This window comes from Taudactylus pleione, unplaced genomic scaffold, assembly GCF_031769625.1.
Source record: "Taudactylus pleione unplaced genomic scaffold, aTauple2 ptg000820l, whole genome shotgun sequence".
Classification (NCBI taxonomy): Eukaryota; Metazoa; Chordata; class Amphibia; order Anura; family Myobatrachidae; genus Taudactylus; species Taudactylus pleione.
In genome coordinates, this window is record NW_028285222.1 from 2,520,940 (window position 1) to 2,541,610 (window position 20,671).

The following is a 20,671-nucleotide window of genomic DNA, read 5'->3' on the forward strand; positions in this document are numbered from 1 at the left end:
TAAGGAGCGCTGGGTGGTTACTTTATAAAGGATCTAGGAAGGAGAAGTGGGGAGTGGTCTTACAGGGTAGCAGGTCATCAGAGTGAGTGCAGCACCATAACTTGCATGGAACATGCCCAGAAAGTAAATGGAGGCAAATGCAAGCTCGCAGCCCCGCATGGATCTAGTGAGGAGAAAACATTATATATTAACAGTAATTTACACAGCGCACTTATATCACTCATCTTTAAAGAGAATATTCCAATCATTCACATCAGTCCCTGCCCCAGTAGAGCTTACACTCTATATCCCCCTACCACATATACATACAAGGGTTAACCAGCATGTTTTTGGAGTGTAATAGGAAATACAAGCAAAAAGCGGGAGAATATACAAACTCCACACAGGTCATATCTTTGAATTGAACCCATGACCTCAGGGATGTGAGGCAGTAATGCTAACCACTACGCCAACCGCGTGTAGAAATCCGTATAAAAAAAAGAGGTGGGAAGAGGCACTGTCACATGGGGTAGATGTACTAAGCCGTGGAGAGAGACAAAGTACCAACCAAACAGCTCTTAACTGTCATATTTCAAACACAGCCTGTAAAATGGCAGTTAGGAGCAGATTGGTTGGTACTTTAATCTCCCGCCAAGGCTTACTACATGTCCCAAGACCGAGTACAGTAAGGGCCTGACTTAGCTATGGAAACTTCTGCATCCACTCTTGCGTGTTACCTGAATCGCCACTGCGATAATATGCAAATGCTCGTATCAGCCTTCCCTTGGTGTAGTATCCTGCATCTAAATGAGCAAACAGGCAGACGCCCACTTTCTGCGTCTCGGCACGTGGTAACACCGCCAGTGATTCTTGACACGCCACTATCGGCCGCGGCATCATAAGCCCTATGGAGGGGGCAGTCTCTCCGTCTGAACATTGCCTCTGCGGCCGCGGCTGTGTGCCCGAGAACGCAGCTGCTTTTCCCTGACACATCCGGGACACTCCCATAACGCCCATAAGACGGACGTGTTCTACGTTCTCTTCAGGCCATCACCCAGGAACTCCTATCACTTTCCCTCCCCATTTCTGATGCCGTCTGCCCTGATTGCAGCAGAATCTGAGTGAACTCATACACTTTGTGTAACGCCTGCGCCGTTGGGGTTTACAGAACTTTTTTGCGCATGGGCAGTTTCAAGTAATCGCTCAACCACGTGAACATGGGCAGTGCGCATCCACCTCTGGATCAGGGCCTAAGGGTGTGCAGACCGGGAAAAAGGACAGATACACCCCAGAGAAAGCCATAAAACTTGTTGGTTGTCATTAGGGATATGCGCCGACCCGTGTGTTTTGGTTTTGGATCTGTATCTCCTTCAAGGTTTTGAATCTGGATTTGGTTTTGCAAAACCACCCTCAAGTGTTTTGGTTTTGGATCTGGATTTAAAAAAGAAAAAAGATAAAAAGTTTTAAAAACAGCTGAAATCGTGTAATTTATGCAATCCAAAACCCAAAATTCGGATTTAAAAGATTCAATATTTGCAGTGTTGACTCTTCTTTTTCAAGTCCTCTGCAGTCCGCCATGGCATGCTGTCAATCAACTTCTGGGCCACATACTGATTGATGGCCGCCCATTCTTGCCTAATCAGTGCTTGGAGTTTGTCAGAATTTGTGGGTTTTTGTTTGTCCACCCGCCTCTTGAGGATTGACCACAAGCACTCAATGGGATTAAGGTCTGGGGAGTTTCCTGGCCATGGACCCAAAATTTGATGTTTTGTTCCCCGAGCCACTTACAGTAGTTATCACTTTTGCCTTATGGCAAGGTGCTCCATCATGCTGAAAAAGGCATTGTTCCTCACCAAACTGTTCTTGGATGGTTGGGAAAAGTTGCTCTTGGAGGATGGTTTGGTACCATTCTTTGTTCCTGGCTGTGTTCTTAGGCAAAATTGTCAGTAACCCCACTCCCTTGGCTGAGAAGCAACCCCACAAATGAATGGTTTCGGGATGCTTTACTGTTGAAATGCGATTCGGCATTTCAACCTGGGTAACGAGCAGGGTTCCACACGAGTTCAACACGGCTCGTGGTGCGGTGTGAATGGGTAACCCGGGTCCCGTTCACTGCATAGGGAGAGCCAGCGCTTGGAGATGAGACATACATGCCTACACTTCCTATTTGGCAGAAAATCGGGTGCCGCTCCCAGCCCCCCGGAAAAGTAGGCAAGCCATCCCGGCCCTTCCAGTCCCCCCCCCACAATGTAGCCCCAAACACCTGCTGCAGGGGGGCTGATGACACGATTCTGAATCGCGTCATCATGACCCCGCCCCCTGCTCCACAATGCCAGAATTATTTCAACTGGGCCACTAATGTGATCCCTCTCCCCTCTATCCAGCATCCCGGGAAACACATATCTGGGACATGTCTGTACATCTTATTCAGGGGTCTCTATACCACTAATGTGATCCCTCTCCCCTCTATCCAGCATCCCGGGAATCACGTATCTGGGACATGTCTGTACATCTTATTCAGGGGTCTCTATACCACTAATGTGATCCCTCTCCCCTCTATCCAGCATCCCGGGAAACACATATCTGGGACATGTCTGTACATCTTATTCAGGGGTCTCTATACCACTAATGTGATCCCTCTCCCCTCTATCCAGCATCCCGGGAATCACGTATTTGGGACATGTCTGTACATCTTATTTCGGGTTCTCTATACCACTAATGTGATCCCTCTCCCCTCTATCCAGCATCCTGGGAAAAAGTAGGCAAGCCATCCCGGCCCTTCCAGTCTCCCCCCCACATTGTAGCCCCAAACACCCGCTGCAGGGGGGCTGATGACAGCGATTCTCGCTGAATCGTGTCATCATGACCCCGCCCCCTGCTCCACAATGCCGGAATTATTTCAACTGGGCCACTAATGTGATCCCTCTCCCCTCTATCCAGCATCCCGGGAAACACATATCTGGGACATGTCTGTACATCTTATCCAGGGGTCTCTATACCACTAATGTGATCCCTCTCCCCTCTATCCAGCATCCCGGGAATCACGTATCTGGGACATGTCTGTAAATCTTATTCAGGGGTCTCTATACCACTAATGTGATCCCTCTCCCCTCTATCCAGCATCCCGGGAATCACGTATCTGGGACATGTCTGTACATCTTATTCAGGGGTCTCTATACCACTAATGTGAGCCCTCTCCCCTCTATCCAGCATCCCGGGAATCACGTATCTGGGACATGTCTGTACATCTTATTCAGGGGTCTCTATACCACTAATGTGATCCCTCTCCCCTCTATCCAGCATCCCGGGAATCGCGTATCAGGGACATGTCTGTACATCTTATTCAGGGGTCTCTATACCACTAATGTGATCCCTCTCCCCTCTATCCAGCATCCCGGGAATCACGTATCTGGGACATGTCTGTACATCTTATTCAAGGATCTCTATACCACTAATGTGATCCCTCTCCCTTCTATCCAGCATCCCGAGAATCACGTAACTGGGACATGTCTGTACATCTTATTCAGGGGTCTCTATACCACTAATGTGATCCCTCTCCCCTCTATCCAGCATCCCGGGAATCACGTATCTGGGACATGTCTGTACATCTTATTCAGGGGTCTCTATACCACTAATGTGATCCCTCTCCCCTCTATCCAGCATCCCGGGAATCACGTATCTGGGACATGTCTGTACATCTTATTCAGGGGTCTCTATACCACTAATGTGATCCCTCTCCCCTCTATCCAGCATCCCGGGAAACACATATCTGGGACATGTCTGTACATCTTATCCAGGGGTCTCTATACCACTAATGTGATCCCTCTCCCCTCTATCCAGCATCCCGGGAATCATGTATCTGGGACATGTCTGTACATCTTATTCAGGGGTCTCTATACCACTAATGTGATCCCTCTCCCCTCTATCCAGCATCCCGAGAATCGCGTATCTGGGACATGTCTGTACTGTACATCTTATTCAGGGGTCTCTATACCTGGGACATGTCTGTACATCTTATTCAGGGGTCTCTATACCACTAAAGTGAGCCCTCTCCCCTCTATCCAGCATCCCGGGAATCGCGTATCTGGGACATGTCTGTACATCTTATTCAGGGGTCTCTATACCACTAATGTGATCCCTCTCCCCTCTATCCAGCATCCCGGGAATCGCGTATCAGGGACATGTCTGTACATCTTATTCAGGGGTCTCTATACCACTAATGTGATCCCTCTCCCCTCTATCCAGCATCCCGGGAATCACGTATCTGGGACATGTCTGTATACATCTTATTCAGGGATCTCTATACCACTAATGTGATCCCTCTCCCTTCTATCCAGCATCCCGGGAATCACGTATCTGGGACATGTCTGTACATCTTATTCAGGGGTCTCTATACCACTAATGTGATCCCTCTCCCCTCTATCCAGCATCCCGAGAATCACGTATCTGTAACATGTCTGTACTGTACATCTTATTCAGGGGTCTCTATACCTGGGACATGTCTGTACATCTTATTCAGGGGTCTCTATACCACTAATGTGAGCCCTCTCCCCTCTATCCAGCATCCCGGGAATCACGTATCTGGGACATGTCTGTACATCTTATTCAGGGGTCTCTATACCACTAATGTGATCCCTCTCCCCTCTATCCAGCATCCCGGGAATCGCATATCAGGGACATGTCTGTACATCTTATTCAGGGGTCTCTATACCACTAATGTGATCCCTCTCCCCTCTATCCAGCATCCTGGGAATCACGTATCTGGGACATGTCTGTACATCTTATTCAGGGGTCTCTATACCACTAATGTGATCCCTCTCCCCTCTATCCAGCATCCCGAGAATCACGTATCTGTAACATGTCTGTACTGTACATCTTATTCAGGGGTCTCTATACCTGGGACATGTCTGTACATCTTATTCAGGGGTCTCTATACCACTAATGTGAGCCCTCTCCCCTCTATCCAGCATCCCGGGAATCACGTATCTGGGACATGTCTGTACATCTTATTCAGGGGTCTCTATACCACTAATGTGATCCCTCTCCCCTCTATCCAGCATCCCGGGAATCGCATATCAGGGACATGTCTGTACATCTTATTCAGGGGTCTCTATACCACTAATGTGATCCCTCTCCCCTCTATCCAGCATCCCGGGAATCACGTATCTGGGACATGTCTGTACATCTTATTCAGGGATCTCTATACCACTAATGTGATCCCTCTCCCTTCTATCCAGCATCCCGAGAATCACGTAACTGGGACATGTCTGTACATCTTATTCAGGGGTCTCTATACCACTAATGTGATCCCTCTCCCCTCTATCCAGCATCCTAGGAATCACGTATCTGGGACATGTCTGTACATCTTATTCAGGGGTCTCTATACCACTAATGTGATCCCTCTCCCCTCTATCCAGCATCCCAGGAATCACGTATCAGGGACATGTCTGTACATCTTATTCAGGGGTCTCTATACCACTAATGTGATCCCTCTCCCATCTATCCAGCATCCCAGGAATCACGTATCTGGGATATATTTGTACATCTTAGTCAGGGGTCTCTGGGCCTGATTCGGAGCCGGACGCTATTTGCGGTCGTTCGTTCTGAAAAAAGGGGTGGCTATTCAAATGAACCGTTCGCTCTTTGCGGTCTGTTCACGCCTCTATGTCTGAACGAGCGAACAAAACTTGCGGTCGTTTTTTTGGAAACTGCGCCCCCTGGCCGCTCGCATCCTACGTCATGTCCGCTATTTATTAGATTAATCGAGTACATCGACCAGCGTATGAACTGCTCGCTATTCTTCTGCTTGGTTTTTCCTACCGCAATCTTGCGAGCAGTTCTGACTATAAAATAACCCAGTGACGTGGCCAATGACGCTGCTGTATTAATTATGCACACCCATAAAATGCCCGTTTTGACCTTTAAGCACGCCTGCGTTCTAATCTCCACTCCCCGTTTTCAAGCACCTTCCCCTGTTACTACCCACATACGCCTCCTCCTGTCACTCAAAATAGCAGGCATTCGCTATTTAGCGAACAAACGATTTTTGGCCGCACTGACTGGTTCGCGCAGGCGTATTACGATCCGTACGCATGTGAAGTTGGGCAAACATCGCTCGGAACGAACGAGCGGCTCTGAATCAGGCCCTCTATACCACTAATGTGATCCCTCTCCCCTCTATCCAGCATCCCGGGAATCACGTATCTGGGACATGTCTGTACATCTTAGTCAGGGGTCTCTATACCACTAATGTGATCTCTCTCCCCTCTATCCAGCATCCCGGGAATCACGTATTTGGGACATATCTGTACATCTTATTCAGGAGTCTCTATACCTGGGACATGTCTGTACATCTAATTCAGGGATCTCTATACCACTAATGTGATTCCTCTCCCCACTATCCAGTATCCCGGGAATCACACATCTGGGACATGTCTGTACATCTTAGTCAGGGGTCTCTATACCACTAATGTGATTCCTCACCCCACTATCCAGCATCCCGGGAATCACATATCTGGGACATGTCTGTACATCTTAGTCAGGGGTCTCTATACCACTAATGTGATCCCTCTCCCCTCTATCCAGCATCCCGGGAATCACATATCTGGGACATGTCTGTACATCTTAGTCAGGGGTCTCTATACCACTAATGTGATCCCTCTCCCCTCTATCCAGCATCCTGGGAATCACGTATCTGGGACATGTCTGTACATCTAATTCAGGGATCTCTATACCACTAATGTGATCTCTCTCCCCACTATCCAGCATGCCGGGAATCACGTATCTGGGACATGTCTGTACATCTTATTCAGGGGCCTCTATACCACTAATGTGATCCCTCTCCCCTCTATCCAGCATCCCGGGAATCATGTATCTGGGACATGTCTGTACATCTTTTTCAGGGGTCTCTATACCACTAATGTGATCTCTCTCCCCACTATCCAGCATCCCGGGAATCACGTATCTGGGACATGTCTGTACATCTTAGTCAGGGGTCTCTATACCACTAATGTGATCCCTCTCCCCTCTATCCAGCATCCTGGGAATCACGTATCTGGGACATGTCTGTACATCTTATTCAGGGGTCTCTATACCACTAATGTGATCTCTCTCCCCACTATCCAGCATCCTGGGAATCACGTATCTGGGACATGTCTGTACATCTAATTCAGGGATCTCTATACCACTAATGTGATCTCTCTCCCCACTATCCAGCATCCCGGGAATCACGTATTTGGGACATGTCTGTACATCTTAATCAGGGGTCTCTATACCTGGTACATGTCTGTACATCTAATTCAGGGATCTCTATACCACTAATGTGATTCCTCACCCCACTATCCAGCATCCTGGGAATCACGTATCTGGGACATATGTGTACATCTTAGTCAGGGGTCTCTATACCACTAATGTGATCCCTCTCCCCTCTATCTAGCATCCCGGGAATCACGTATCTGGGACATGTCTGTACATCTTATTCAGGGGTCTCTATACCTGGGTCATGTCTGTACATCTAATTCAGGGATCTCTATACCACTAATGTGATTCCTCACCCCACTCTCCAGCATCCCGGGAATCACATATCTGGGACATTTCTGTACATCTTATTCAGGGGTCTCTAGACCACTAGTGATCAGAGAAAGAGGAAGTGCACGTGAGAGTGGAGTCTTTGCCAGATGAGAAAGAGACAGAGGAGAGCGTTCTGGGAGAAAGCAAGCTACTTTCTATATACTCTGATTATGATAAACAAGTAACCTGCTTCTGGAGAGTAATGATTCTTGAAATAGGACAATTTATGTTTAAGGATATCTGCCAAGTGATGATGCAGGAGCTCCTCTAGCTCCCTCTAGTGGATGTGTGCTGTACTTCCCTTATTGTACATAATCTATCATGTTCCAGAGTAAACAGTAGAACCCAAACCAACTGGGGCAAGTGATCATATAGGGGCCCATTTATCATTGCCTATTTGAGGAATAATCCTCCAAAACACCCATTTTCAGGGGTTAACCTCAAATATTAAGTTTCCCCCAGATGTATTAAGGAGGGACCGCAGCAGGTATCTCCGGCTTTCGGAGCCCGTGTGCCTGCATGTGCTGGATAATACATCCGGGAGCTATGATTGCATATTGCAATGCGATCATGGGCATTAATGTCATGCCCAGATCGCATTGCATTTGCAATTATTAATAAATGGGGGCCATAGTGTACTACAGAGTAAAATATAAATAAACGAGTTGTCTAGGTTCCCGACACAATCCATATGTAACGTATTGTGCACCGTGTAGATATATATACACATATACATAAACACACCATACTCGTTTATGGGATTCAATCAGTTTCCCTCACGCCACTCTGTTCTCTGCTCACTACACCAAAACTCTCCAGCAGTTAAATGACGGGACCTGGATGACTGTTTAACTATCTTGAAAGTTCTTCTCCCTCCACTGCTACTGCCACACAAGCAGTGTGCTATCAATTTACATTAACAAGAGTTTTCATCTCATGTGGGTGAGTGTGAAACACCTGGGTATGAAGCATATTAGGGTTCCAAAACAGCCGGTCGCACTAGCTCCCTATGCTCATTGCTTTCCAGTCTCTACCCTCCCCATCGCTTAGCAGATAATCACACCTCTCACCAGACAGTCACAACCACAGCACTGCTCACAAAATGGTCGCACCACTACACATCGCTTGCCAGACAGTTGCAACCTTTCCTGTCCCCACTGCGCACCAGATGGTGGCACCCATATCCACTGCTCACCAGTCAGACCCCTCTCCATTGCTCACCAGATGATCAGAACTCTCCCCAATGCTCACCAGATAGTCGCACCCCTACCCGCTGCTCACCAGATGGCCGCTCCCCTACCCACTGCTCACCAATCAGACCTCTCCCCAACGCTCACCAGATGGTCGCACCCCTACCCACTGCTCACCAGATGGTCGCACCCACTACACATCGCCAGACAGTCACAACCTCCCCTGTCCCCACAGCTCACCAGACAGCCTTACCCCTCTCCATTGCTCACTAGCTGATTATACCCCTCCCCATCTCTCACCAGCTGATTATACCCCTCCCCATCACTCATCAGATGATTATACCCCTCCCCATCACTCACCAGATGATCGCACCCCTCTCCACCGCTCACCAGTATCCGGCCAGAAGTAGCCATTAGGCATTATCGTGGTGGAAGTCAGTAACAATACATAAGTAGGATGTGGCATTTAAATAGTCCTCATTTAGTATAAAGGGGCCTAATATGTGCCAAGAAAACGTTTCCCTCACCACTGCAACACCAGCCTGAACACAAATTTGACACAAGCCAGGGTGGGTTCATGTTACATGCACCAAATTCTGACCCTAGAGTCTGAAGAAAAATGAATCTGTTCGAAAAATGGCAGTTGGGAGCTGATTGGCTGGTGCACCATTTATCATATGCAGTGAGTTTTATCACTCGTTGATAAATCAGGCCCGGAATCGGTAGCAGCAGAAACTGAGATGTGTCAGGCAGCGTTTTTCCAATCTTCCACCGCCCAGTGTTGGTGAGCCTGTGCCCACTGTACACTAGTTTCCTGTTCTCAGATGACAGGAGTCTTCCGTTGCTGTACCCCATTCACATCAAGGTTCTAGGTGCTGCACGCTCACCCGCATACTGCTCTTGTAACCAATGGTTATTTGAGTTACTGTTACCTTCCATTCAGCTTGAACCAAACTGTCCATCCTCCTTACCTCTCTATCAATAAGAAGGCATTTTAACCCACAGAAGTGCCCCTTACTGGATGTTTTTATTTTGTGCACAAACTCCAGAGATTGTTATGCATGACATCCCAGATGATCAGCAGTTTCTAAAGGAGATCATTTAATCCAACCAGCCGCAGACATAGAAACAACTGCACGATTACAATGTCGTAATCGTGCAGTCGTTTCACAGTCTGGTGCTGTGCCTACACTGAACGATCAGTCGTTCAGTGTAGGCACAATCAATCATCCCCTAACATGCTCAACCTGACGTTATCGTCAGGTTGACCAGCATGTTCGGGCGATGATTGATGTCGGAAACGACCAGTGGGAGCACGCACAATATTTCACTGGGAAAATGGCCGCTACACCTTTTTCCCGTGTTTCGGACCTCCAAGGGTCCTTTGCCAAGGACCCTTGGAGGTCCGAAACGCGTTGGGGAGTCTAAGGAAGTGCCCGGAGAACAACACTGCAGCCACATCAGTTGCAATTGCACCATCATCTACCAACATATTTTAGATTCATAGGCAGAAATTGTATATTCTTACTCCAACGCTCATTTACCCACCCAACATTCTATAGTAAAATGAATGACATTTTCCCCAGGTTTTATTTATACCACCGTATTAAATGTTCCCATTCTTGTTACCATGATACCAGAGTCAGGGGGCCAGCAGTGGGACATCACTGACATCAAGCTGGGCACATGTCAAAACCATTCTCATCATCCGGCATAGGTCAGCTTCAGAGTTAGGGTACAGGTTACCGGAGGTGGCCCAGGTGTTACTTCACAAGAGTGGTAGTGGGAGAACTCAGAGTAGCAGAGGTACTGTGCTGTCTGATGCGAGCAGAACTAGGCAGTGTTACCAGCACTCAGTTGGGGGCAAAGCATCCAACTTTCCCCCATACACTGAAAGATAATCCTCCCAACCAGTTGTAACAACTGTTTATGGCCATTTGCTCTCACACATCAGTCATTTATCGTTCCTAACAGTCAACTAGCTGGACCTATAATCAGGTAGTGTATGGCCAGTTTAAGAAGCTGAAACCACCCCACTGTCGTCAATCATTCCACGGTCAAAACCACTTAGAAGAACACATTTTTTTCTCCATTTTGGAGTCTGAACAACAACTCAACCTCTTTACCATACTATTATGCATTAAGTTTCTACCACGTGGTTGGCTGATTAGACATTCGCATTAACAAGCAAAACGTGACCACTGAATGAATACATGAAGTGGCTGTATGGTACACATGACTGCATGGCTTGGCCCAACAAGACCACCAAAGCTTTAGGGAATTTGATAGGTTTAATCACACCCAGCGCATGCACACACATAACGAAAATCCCACCCAGTGCATGCACACACATAACGAGAATCCCACCCAGCGCATGCGCACACATAACGAGAATCCCACCCAACACACACACAATGAGAATCCCACCCAGCATATGCACACACATAATGCAGGCCATACACGGTGCAATAAAAAGATGTACAATATGTCTTATAAGATTTCCCTTGAAATTTTACATACGATTTGTTCAAAAGGTGTACGATTTTTCATACGATCATACAAACCGATGCTTCATTTCACAATGCGGGCTAGTGATTTATATACACCTCGTAATCAGACATCTGATCATCTGCCACAAGTGATACGATGTGTGTCACATCGTCGTAAGATAGCTCGCCCTCGTACGGTTTCCCGGACGAGAGGCGATCCAATTATACGACTGCGGGGACGCGCATCGCCATCGTATGTACAGTACCAGTCAAAAGTTTGGACACACCTTCTCATTCAATGTTTTTTGTTTATTTAAATTATTTTCAACATAGTAGATTAATACTGAAGACATTAAAACTATGAAAGAACACACATGGAATTATGTTGTAAACAAAAAAGTGTTAAACAAATCAAAACAGGTTTTATATTTTAGATTCCTCAAAGTAGCCCCCTTTTGCTTGGATGACAGCTTTGCACACTCTTGGCATTCTCTCAATCAGCTTCATGAGGTAGTCTCCTGGAATGGTTTTGAATGAACAGGTGTGCCTTGTCAGGAGTCAATCTGTGGAATTACTTGCCTTCTTTTTTTTTTTTTTGTAAAATATTTTTATTCAGACTTTCCAATATAACAGTTGCATTGAAAAAGAAAAAAGGAACGTACTTGTACATACATTTACAGCAATGAATGGGAAAAAAAAATGGAGACTCACAGAATATAGACCAACAATAGCTATAGCAATATAACTACTTTCTAACATCTCAAATGATTATTGCTGGAGGGAAACATTTTCACTTTCCCCTTTCTTCCCCCCTCTAGCACCCAATTCTCTTCAAAAATATACTCTACAAATATTTAAGCTGCATACACACACAATGATTGAGTTAATGAACGATTTTAGTAAACGATTTTCTACCTCGAAAAAATCTACTAAAATCGTTTACTAAAGTTGTTCATTTACTATGTTCATTTAAATGTAATGAACGATTTTTATGAACTACAAACGATTTTTGCATATTAACTTAATGAAAATCGTTGAGTTGACAAGTCTGACTGAACTACAAACTACAAACGTGAACGCGCATGAACAATAATCGTTCATCGTTTGACTCAGAAAGTGAACGATTTTTTCAAACAATTATCGTTAAACGATATTGTTTAACGATAATCGTTCAAAAAATCGTTGTGTGTGTATGCACCTATAAGAGCTAAGTATCCCCAACTCAAATATCAAAAAGAAAAAAAAAAGAGAGAAAGACATATAAAATCTCAATTTCTAGATTAAAAACCTTATTACAAGTAACTTTAATATATAGATATACACTCACAAAACATAAAAAAAACATATAGAGGGTAAACATACACAGACATTATTATTTATTTTTTTTGTAGGGGGAAGGAGAAGATACAATAGGAAAGATGGACATAGGAAAAAATAAGCATAGTAAGTGTTATAATGTAGATTGCCATTATTACCATCAGAAAATTACTGCAACTTTTGATACAAATACAAATTAGTAGCTTCGAACAGTTTTAGACTTCACTCCTGGGATAAGGAGTCCAGGGTCTCAATATACGGCCCCCATTTTTTATAAAACCTCAGTACTCCAGATTCAATATCTGGTAAGGCACATTGGACCTCATTCAGAGTCGGTCGTTGCGGCTGCTCGGTCGTACGCCACCGATGTTCGCTAAACTGTGCATGCGTAAAATTCGCAATGCGCGTGCGCAAACTAGCTATTACGATCAGAAATTGCTTTCTCCTTGAACACAGCCAGGTCCTTAGATTGAGTGACAGGATGAGGCGTTTGTGGGTGGTAACAGGGGAAGGTGCTTGTGAACGGGGGAGTGGAGATCCGAATGCAGGCGTGCCTGACTATGCAAACGGCGTTTTATGGGAGTGCATAATTAACTAAGTAGTGTCATGGCACATGTGACATGGGAGGTTTTTACACTGACTTGATCGTAGTGCTTAAGAGAGGGTATGGTCAACCTTAAGCTCTACGAGCAGCTCCGATGGTTCCCGATGGTCTCGATTAATCCTTATATGCCCGGAGATGACGTGTAATGCGAACGAGAAGGGGGCATATTTTTAGTCTTACGGCCGCATTCTCCCCTCGCTCGTCCAGCTAACGATCCCATCTTAACGATGCAACTTGCGAGCGCTTCATTTGCATATCCGGCCCCTTTTACCTTACGACCGTGCGGCCGCAACGACCGACTCTGAATGAGTAAGAGGGCTATAGTAACCTGCTCCAGTCTTGGGAGGGAACGTTCTATCTATTTATTAAGTATAGCTTTTTTTGCTAAAGTTACAATAACAGTGATTAGGGGTATAAGATGCTTATGTGAGGATAGTACACCCCATGACGCAAAACTAGCACACAATAGGGCAGTTGGTTCTAATGTTAGATTTAGTCCGAAAGTCCTATTCATAAAAATAACTATTTTGTTCCAGAATCTTTGTATTTTTGGGCAACTCCAAAAATTTTGGAAGAATAAAGCATTGGGAGCACGGCATTTAGCGAATTGGACAGTCTCTACCTTCACCATGTGTTTGCGTTGACCCTGTGAAATATATGCAATATGAAGGGTACGAATATGGACGTCTTGCAATTGAGCAGATTGTAAGTGATGGAGAATCACCTCAGCCCCGTGCAAAATATCCGAAGGCAGGGTGAGAATTGGACAATCATCTGACCATTTAGACACGGGAAGCAATCGGGAAGCCGACTGCCTATATACCGGCAGCCGGCTTCCCGACTGTCTTATCCTGGCAAGGGTGAAATGCCGGGCGTCTAGATGTAGACGCCCGCATTTCCCCGACGCCGGGAGACCGGCGCCCGGCATCACGATCGTAGTGATGCCGGGCGCCGCGAGTGGACAGCCGCGGGGGGGGGGAGGGATAGGTTTAGGGCTCCCGGGAGGGTTAGGCTAGGGGGAGGGAGGGTTAGGGTTAGGCACCCCCGGGGGGACTTAGGGTTAGGCACCCCCCCGGGGGACTTAGGTTTAGGTAGCGGGGAAGGGGGTGGTTAGGGTTAGGCACTTAGAGGGGGGATTAGGGTTAGGCACTTGGGGGGGAAGTTAGGGTTAGGCACCCCTAAGGAGGGTTAGGGGGGTTAGGTTAGTGGATACTTACCTATCCACGATCGGGATTTCCAGCGCTGTCGGGCTTCCGCTGCGTCGCACTCTGCTCCTGTCGGGCTGCCGCTGACGGGAATCGAACCGCCGGCCATACCCATTCCTTTAGACACTGTAGTCCCCCAAATTTTTCCTACATTAGAGGGAAGTAAATCCCAATATAGAAGTCGAGTTTTGTAGGGAAGAGGGGAAACCAATTTTAACAAAGATAACAAATAATCAGAAACATCATCTGATTCATAAGCTTTAGGAATGGATTGTACATAATGTCTAAGTTGTAAGTACATAAAAAATTGCTGGTTGCTGATACCATATTTAATAACTAATTCCCAGATCGAAAACATCTTTAATCCTCATAATACCTTTAATCTCCCATGACACGAAAACAGAGTTGTCCAGGGCTGGTTGTGTGGCACCCCACCAACACCCTGTGTTCCTACCCATGCTGATGTGCCTCTATGAAAATGTAAAATATTAATGTGACTCCTGCCATTGTCTAATATAGGGCATGATTTAACTGGTTTCATTAAGGTACAGGGACTATTTGCACTGCCCCCTCAGTGGTGGTGGACGTTAGGGGACCAGTGAGTACTGTAGCAGCCTCAAGGATTTGACCTAGAGAAAGATGGCAGTTGCTGTGTGTGCAGTTGGGGAGGTAGCTGGACAGGAGAAGGGGCTGCGCTGCCTGGATGCTTACCTGAGTGCTGCGGCCGTACTCCGGGACGAGCAGCGGAGGTCTCTGAGGCGGGGAACATCCAATGGGACTAAGCAGTGTCCTCCGGGGAGGTTCTGAGAACAATCAGCATAAGAGAGGTGTGTCGGACGACCCCCAAGGGAGTGCCTCAGCGGAGCTACAGAAATATAGAGACTGAGCTTGTAAAGGAGCCGGAGGTAAGAAGCTGCTGCAACCTCCCAAATAGACACTCAGTGACATTGGCGCTTATTAACTGGAGGCCTACAGCTGTCCACCGTTACATATGCACAGCAGTCCCTGCAGAGATCAGCGTGGGGTTTATAGACTGCATCATAATAGTATATAAAAGATAAACCCCCTGATACCACATAATGGAGATTAGGTACAACAGGTACCAGCAGTGTTAGGGGGACACTTCAGTGCCAGCACCTGTAATTCTATGAGTATAATCTAAGGTTGCAAAGCAGAGAAGAAACTGACTGTAATACCAACACCATCGCAGCAGGATAAGTTACAGAGGATTACAGTATTGCATTAAATACAGACAAGTACTGTAGCTAGTTTAAGAACTATTCTTCATATCCCGGGCAACGAAGGGTGCACCCTATTAACTATTTCAGCGCTGAACTAGCATTGTATGAGACATGTAAAGTGCAGTAGTGTGAGGAAAACATTTTCCTAAAAAGGTGTAAAGAAAAGTAACACAAGTTTGCAATTGTATCCTTGATGTAAACTTGTCCGTTTATCATACTCATGTGAGGTTTTTGTATATATTTTAGAGATGTTAGGGGAATTGCAAAATTAGTCATTTGTTAATTGCCACTAGAGCATACTTACCCATTTATAGTTTGCAGGTTCGAAGTTCAGAGTTCGCTAGTGATCTGCAGGTTCCTGAAAAATAAAATAAACATAAGAAAGGATTCACTATTGCCATCTTTATTGTTATACTATGTTGTCTGATTACATTATGAATAAACTCATAGTATAGGGTATCACAGTTGGAAACCCAGATTACCACAAAATGTAATGTATGGAGATGACATTGGATTTCTATGCAATGAGCTGTTGATGGCCAACCAAGACAGATATGTATCTCTGAACAAAATATTCAGCAAAGCTTGGGAGGGAAGTGATTGTTTTGGAAAATGCAATAATGCGCTAGGGGTATCTGGGGAAAAGACTGATAACTCAATATCCAAATTAGTATAGGTAAACCTAGATAGAAGCCAGTCTGATATGTAACGAAAGTGCACTGCACGTGTAAAGGCCATTATATCTGGAACAGCTAAACCTCCATCCTTCTTCTGCAGTTTTAATTTAGCCATAGATATGTGAGTTTTTTTGCCAATCCACAAAAACGTATAAATCATTTTATTCCATGTTGCAATGTCTGACTGTGACATTTTTATGGGCAGCATTAGAATAGCATATGACAGCCTTTTAATAACTGCAACTCGCCCTAATAGAGACAACGATAGAGATCTCCAATTATTCAAACAAGATGAAATTTGTTGTAAAATAGATGTACAGTTAGCTGTATATAAATCTTGCAATTTAGCAGTTATGTATATACCTAAGTATTTTAATTTAAAAGATGCCTTTTGAAATTGAGAAGTAACTTCTAGGACTTCCGAAGATATTGAATTAGAAGCTAATGGGAGGAGCTCCGACTTAGCTCTATTAACCCTGAAGCCCGAAAATGATCCAAATTCATTTACAGTTCTAAATATTGCAGGAATAGACATATAGGGGTCTGAAATAAAAAACAGCATGTCATCTGCAAATAGGGCAAGATTTCATTCCGTGTGGTTAATATTTATCCCACTGAAATCACGCAACTTTCGAAGAGCAACTGCCAACGGTTCAATTGCAATTGCAAAGAGTGGAGGCAAGAGTGGACATCCCTGACGGGTACCTTTTTGCAATAAAATTGGATCAGATAAATAGCCGTTACAACTTACAAGCCACCTGTGATGAGGGAGATGAATGAATATTCTGAATCAGTGAAATGAATTCTTCTGGAACACCAAAACCGTCTCATTGATTCATATAAATGATCCCACGAAACAAGATCAAAGGCCTTTTCGGCATCTAGAGATAATATGTATTGAGGTTGTGGTGAGCCAGAGAGAGAAAACCACTGGATCGCCGTCAATACCTTACGAATGTTACAGACAGAATGTCGTCCCCAAATAAAACATGTCTGATCTATATTGATGATACTAGGAAGGACTGATTTAATTCTATCTGCCAGTATCTTGGTCATATTTTATAATCGGTATTCATGAGAGAAATAGGATGATAGGAGCTTGGATACTCCAAATCCTTGCCCGGTTTGGGGAGGACCTTAATGATGGCATCATTAAAATACCAAAGCAAATAACGTTTCTTAATAATAGCATTAATGGCTTCCGTAAGAGTATCGCTAATACGGGGAAACATAAGCTTATAGTATCCCCCGTAAATCCATCAGGGCCTGGGGATTTCAAAGGTTTCATCTTTGTAATACATTCCTTCACTTCCTCTGAAGTAACAGGAGCATAAATATCCTTAACCAAGTCTGAGTCTAATCGGGGTAAAGTTAAATTTGACCAAAATGCACATTTAGTCTGTACATCTATCGGGGACTGCGTATATAAATCACTGTAAAAAAGGCGAAACACTTCTGCTATATCTTTACTGTTGGAGGAAAAAGAATGATCTGGTTTACGAATATGTTTAATGATAGAGGAGGACTGTGAACCCTTCAACAGATTGGCTAACAATCTACCCACTTTGTTACCGTATTTAAAAAACCTAAATGAGCTACAGAAAGAATGCCTTTCCCCCAGTTTGGATAGTAATTCATCAAAATACAATTTAGCCTCAGAATATCGTTGCTTTGTAATAGGTGAGGGAGAGGTTTTAAACAATTGATATGACTCCGTCAGGGATGTCTGAGACTGTTTATACAACGTAGAAAATTCACGTCGCCGTTGAGACAAATACTCTATTATACGACCTCTAATTACTGCTTTAGAAGTTTGCCAGTACATTAATGGATCATTTTGTGATTGTTGCATATTGTCAAGTTTGTCAACACGAAACTCCTCCCAGAATGACTCAATCTTATTCCTAAATTTCGTAGATGATGCAAGATGGGATGAGAATCTCCACTGTTTAAACGGGCCTCTATCCGTCGTGGTGGAAACCAACACCAAAAAAAATGAGTGATCCGAAATACAAATCGGCTCAATCTCAGACTCCAAAACATTAGGAAATATAGCATCTGCCACAAAAATATAATCTATTCTTGATAACGTACCATGAGCCGCAGACAAGCATGTATACTCTCTGTCTAAGGGATGGAGTGCACTCCAGGTATCAGAAAGTTTGAGCTGTTCTGCAAAATGAGGAAGGCCAAGCCTAGGAATACGATGACTAACATCAGCTTTAGTATTAGTATCCATATATCTGGAGGTAAGTAGATTGAAATCTCCCCCTACTATAAGAGAATAAGACATAAAGGGATATAGGGTCTCATTCAGACCTGCTCGCAAGCGCAGGACACTCGCAAGCGAGTCGATGGTACCCAACTGTGCATGCGCACGACGGAGGGAGCTCCGTCGTGCGCATGCGCGAGACCCAGATAGCGACAGCCAAGCTGTCGCTCCGGGTCTCGCACCAAAGGGAGCGTGCTGTCGATGGTGATTGACAGCACGCCCCCTTTGGTGGGCGGGCCAGGGGCGTGGCTGCAAGACGGAGGCGTTCCCATGGGAACGCCTACCGTCTGGGGCCGGCCCCACTGACATCACTAGTGATGTCAGTTGGAGTGATTTTGGCTCTGAGCCGGCTCCATCATGCGCATGCGCGAGACCCGGATAGCGACGGGCAATCCGTCGCTCCGGGTTTCGCACCAAAGGGGGCGTGCTGTAGATGTTGAATGACAGAACGCCCCCTTTGGTGGGCGAGCCGGAGGGTTGGCTGCCCAGACGGAGGCGTTCCCATGAGAACGCCTACCGTCTGGGGGCGGCCCCACTGACATCACAAGCTCTCTGAGGTTTGCGGCCACGAAACCCTACCACAAGGGTCTCATCGCAAGCCCGATGGTCACGATGGTCTTGACCATCGCGTCCATCATCCTGGCCGCTCGCATTAGCTGTGGGTGGCAACCCACACCAATACGAGCTCCATAAAAAAAAAAAAAGACGCCCTGATTCAGACCCGCTCGCGAGCGCTATGCTGTGGTGGTCCAGTGCACATGCGCGAGACCCGGATAGCGACGCGCAATCCGTCGCTCCGGGTCTCGTACCAAAGGGGGCGTGCTGTCGATGTTGAGTGACAGCACGCCCCCTTTGGTGAGTGAGCCAGTGGGAGTGGCTGCCCCCACTGACATCATGAGTGATGTCAGTGGGAGAGATTTCAGCTCTGATAGAGCCGAAATCTGTCTGTGGCTTGCGGCAACGAGACCCTACCACAAGAGTCTTGCCGCAAGCCCGATGGTCGCGATGGTCTTGGCGGGCCAGGGCGGTGGTTGCCCAAACGGAGGCGTTCCCATGATAACGCCTGCCGTTTGGGGGCAGCCCCACTGACATCAAGTGATATCAGTGGAGAGCTTCGGCTCTGTTAGAGCCGAAAGCTCTCTGGGGATTGCGCCACTGCCTGTTGTAATACTGCAGTCTGTTCCTGAGCCTGCTCTTTGAGGAGAGGTCCAACCGTCTCCTTTATAGCCTGTACTACATCAGCATAAGACAGGGACTCCTGTGGTTCATGTGCAGGGGGTGATAAAGCATTATTTCCCCGCTACAGATGACTCAGAAGGGGAGAGACTGGGCCGAACTGCAGGAGCTCCAGCAGCACGAGCGGTCGTGGCGGCCATCTTGGATTGCAGGGCTACACTACTGCTCTCCTGACGGGATCTCTGTTGTTTACCAGGCATGAGAGGAAACAGATACCTCTCCATGCACAGTCAGCCAGGTAAGGAGAGGGTTCGGGGGTGTTGCAGCTGCAAATAGAAGCCGATTAGCGGGCTTAAATAGTGTAGCGGTAGTAGCGGAGCTGAGATGAAAGGCAGCACACTTCATCCCCGCTAGAACCGGAAGCCTCATTACTTGCCTTCTTAATGTGTTTGAGACCATCAGTTGTGTTCTGCAGAGGTAGGGTTAGTACACAGTGGACAACACTATTTGACTACTGTTGTAATCCATATTATGGCACCAACCACTCAACTCAGTAAAGAGAAACGACAGTCCATCATTACTTTAAGACATGAAGGTCAGTCGATAAGGAAAATTTCAAGAACTTTGAATGTATCCTCAAGTGCAGTTGCAAAAACCATCAAACGCTATGATGAAACTGGCTCTCATGAGGACTGCCCCAGAAAAGGAAGACCAAGAGTTACCTCTGCTGCAGAGGATAAGTTCATTAGTTACCAGCCTCAGAAACCGGTACTTAACAGCACCTCAGATTAGAGACCACATAAAGGCCCTCATTCAGAGGCGGTCGCAAGAAGGGACCGCTCGTTCTGAATGAGGGCGGCCGCTTGTATTTTTTAGTGCGGCCTCCTGGTCGCTAGCTAAGCTGTGGTCTCGGCAACCGCAAGCCCCCGGGAGCGTCCTGGTCGCTAGCTAA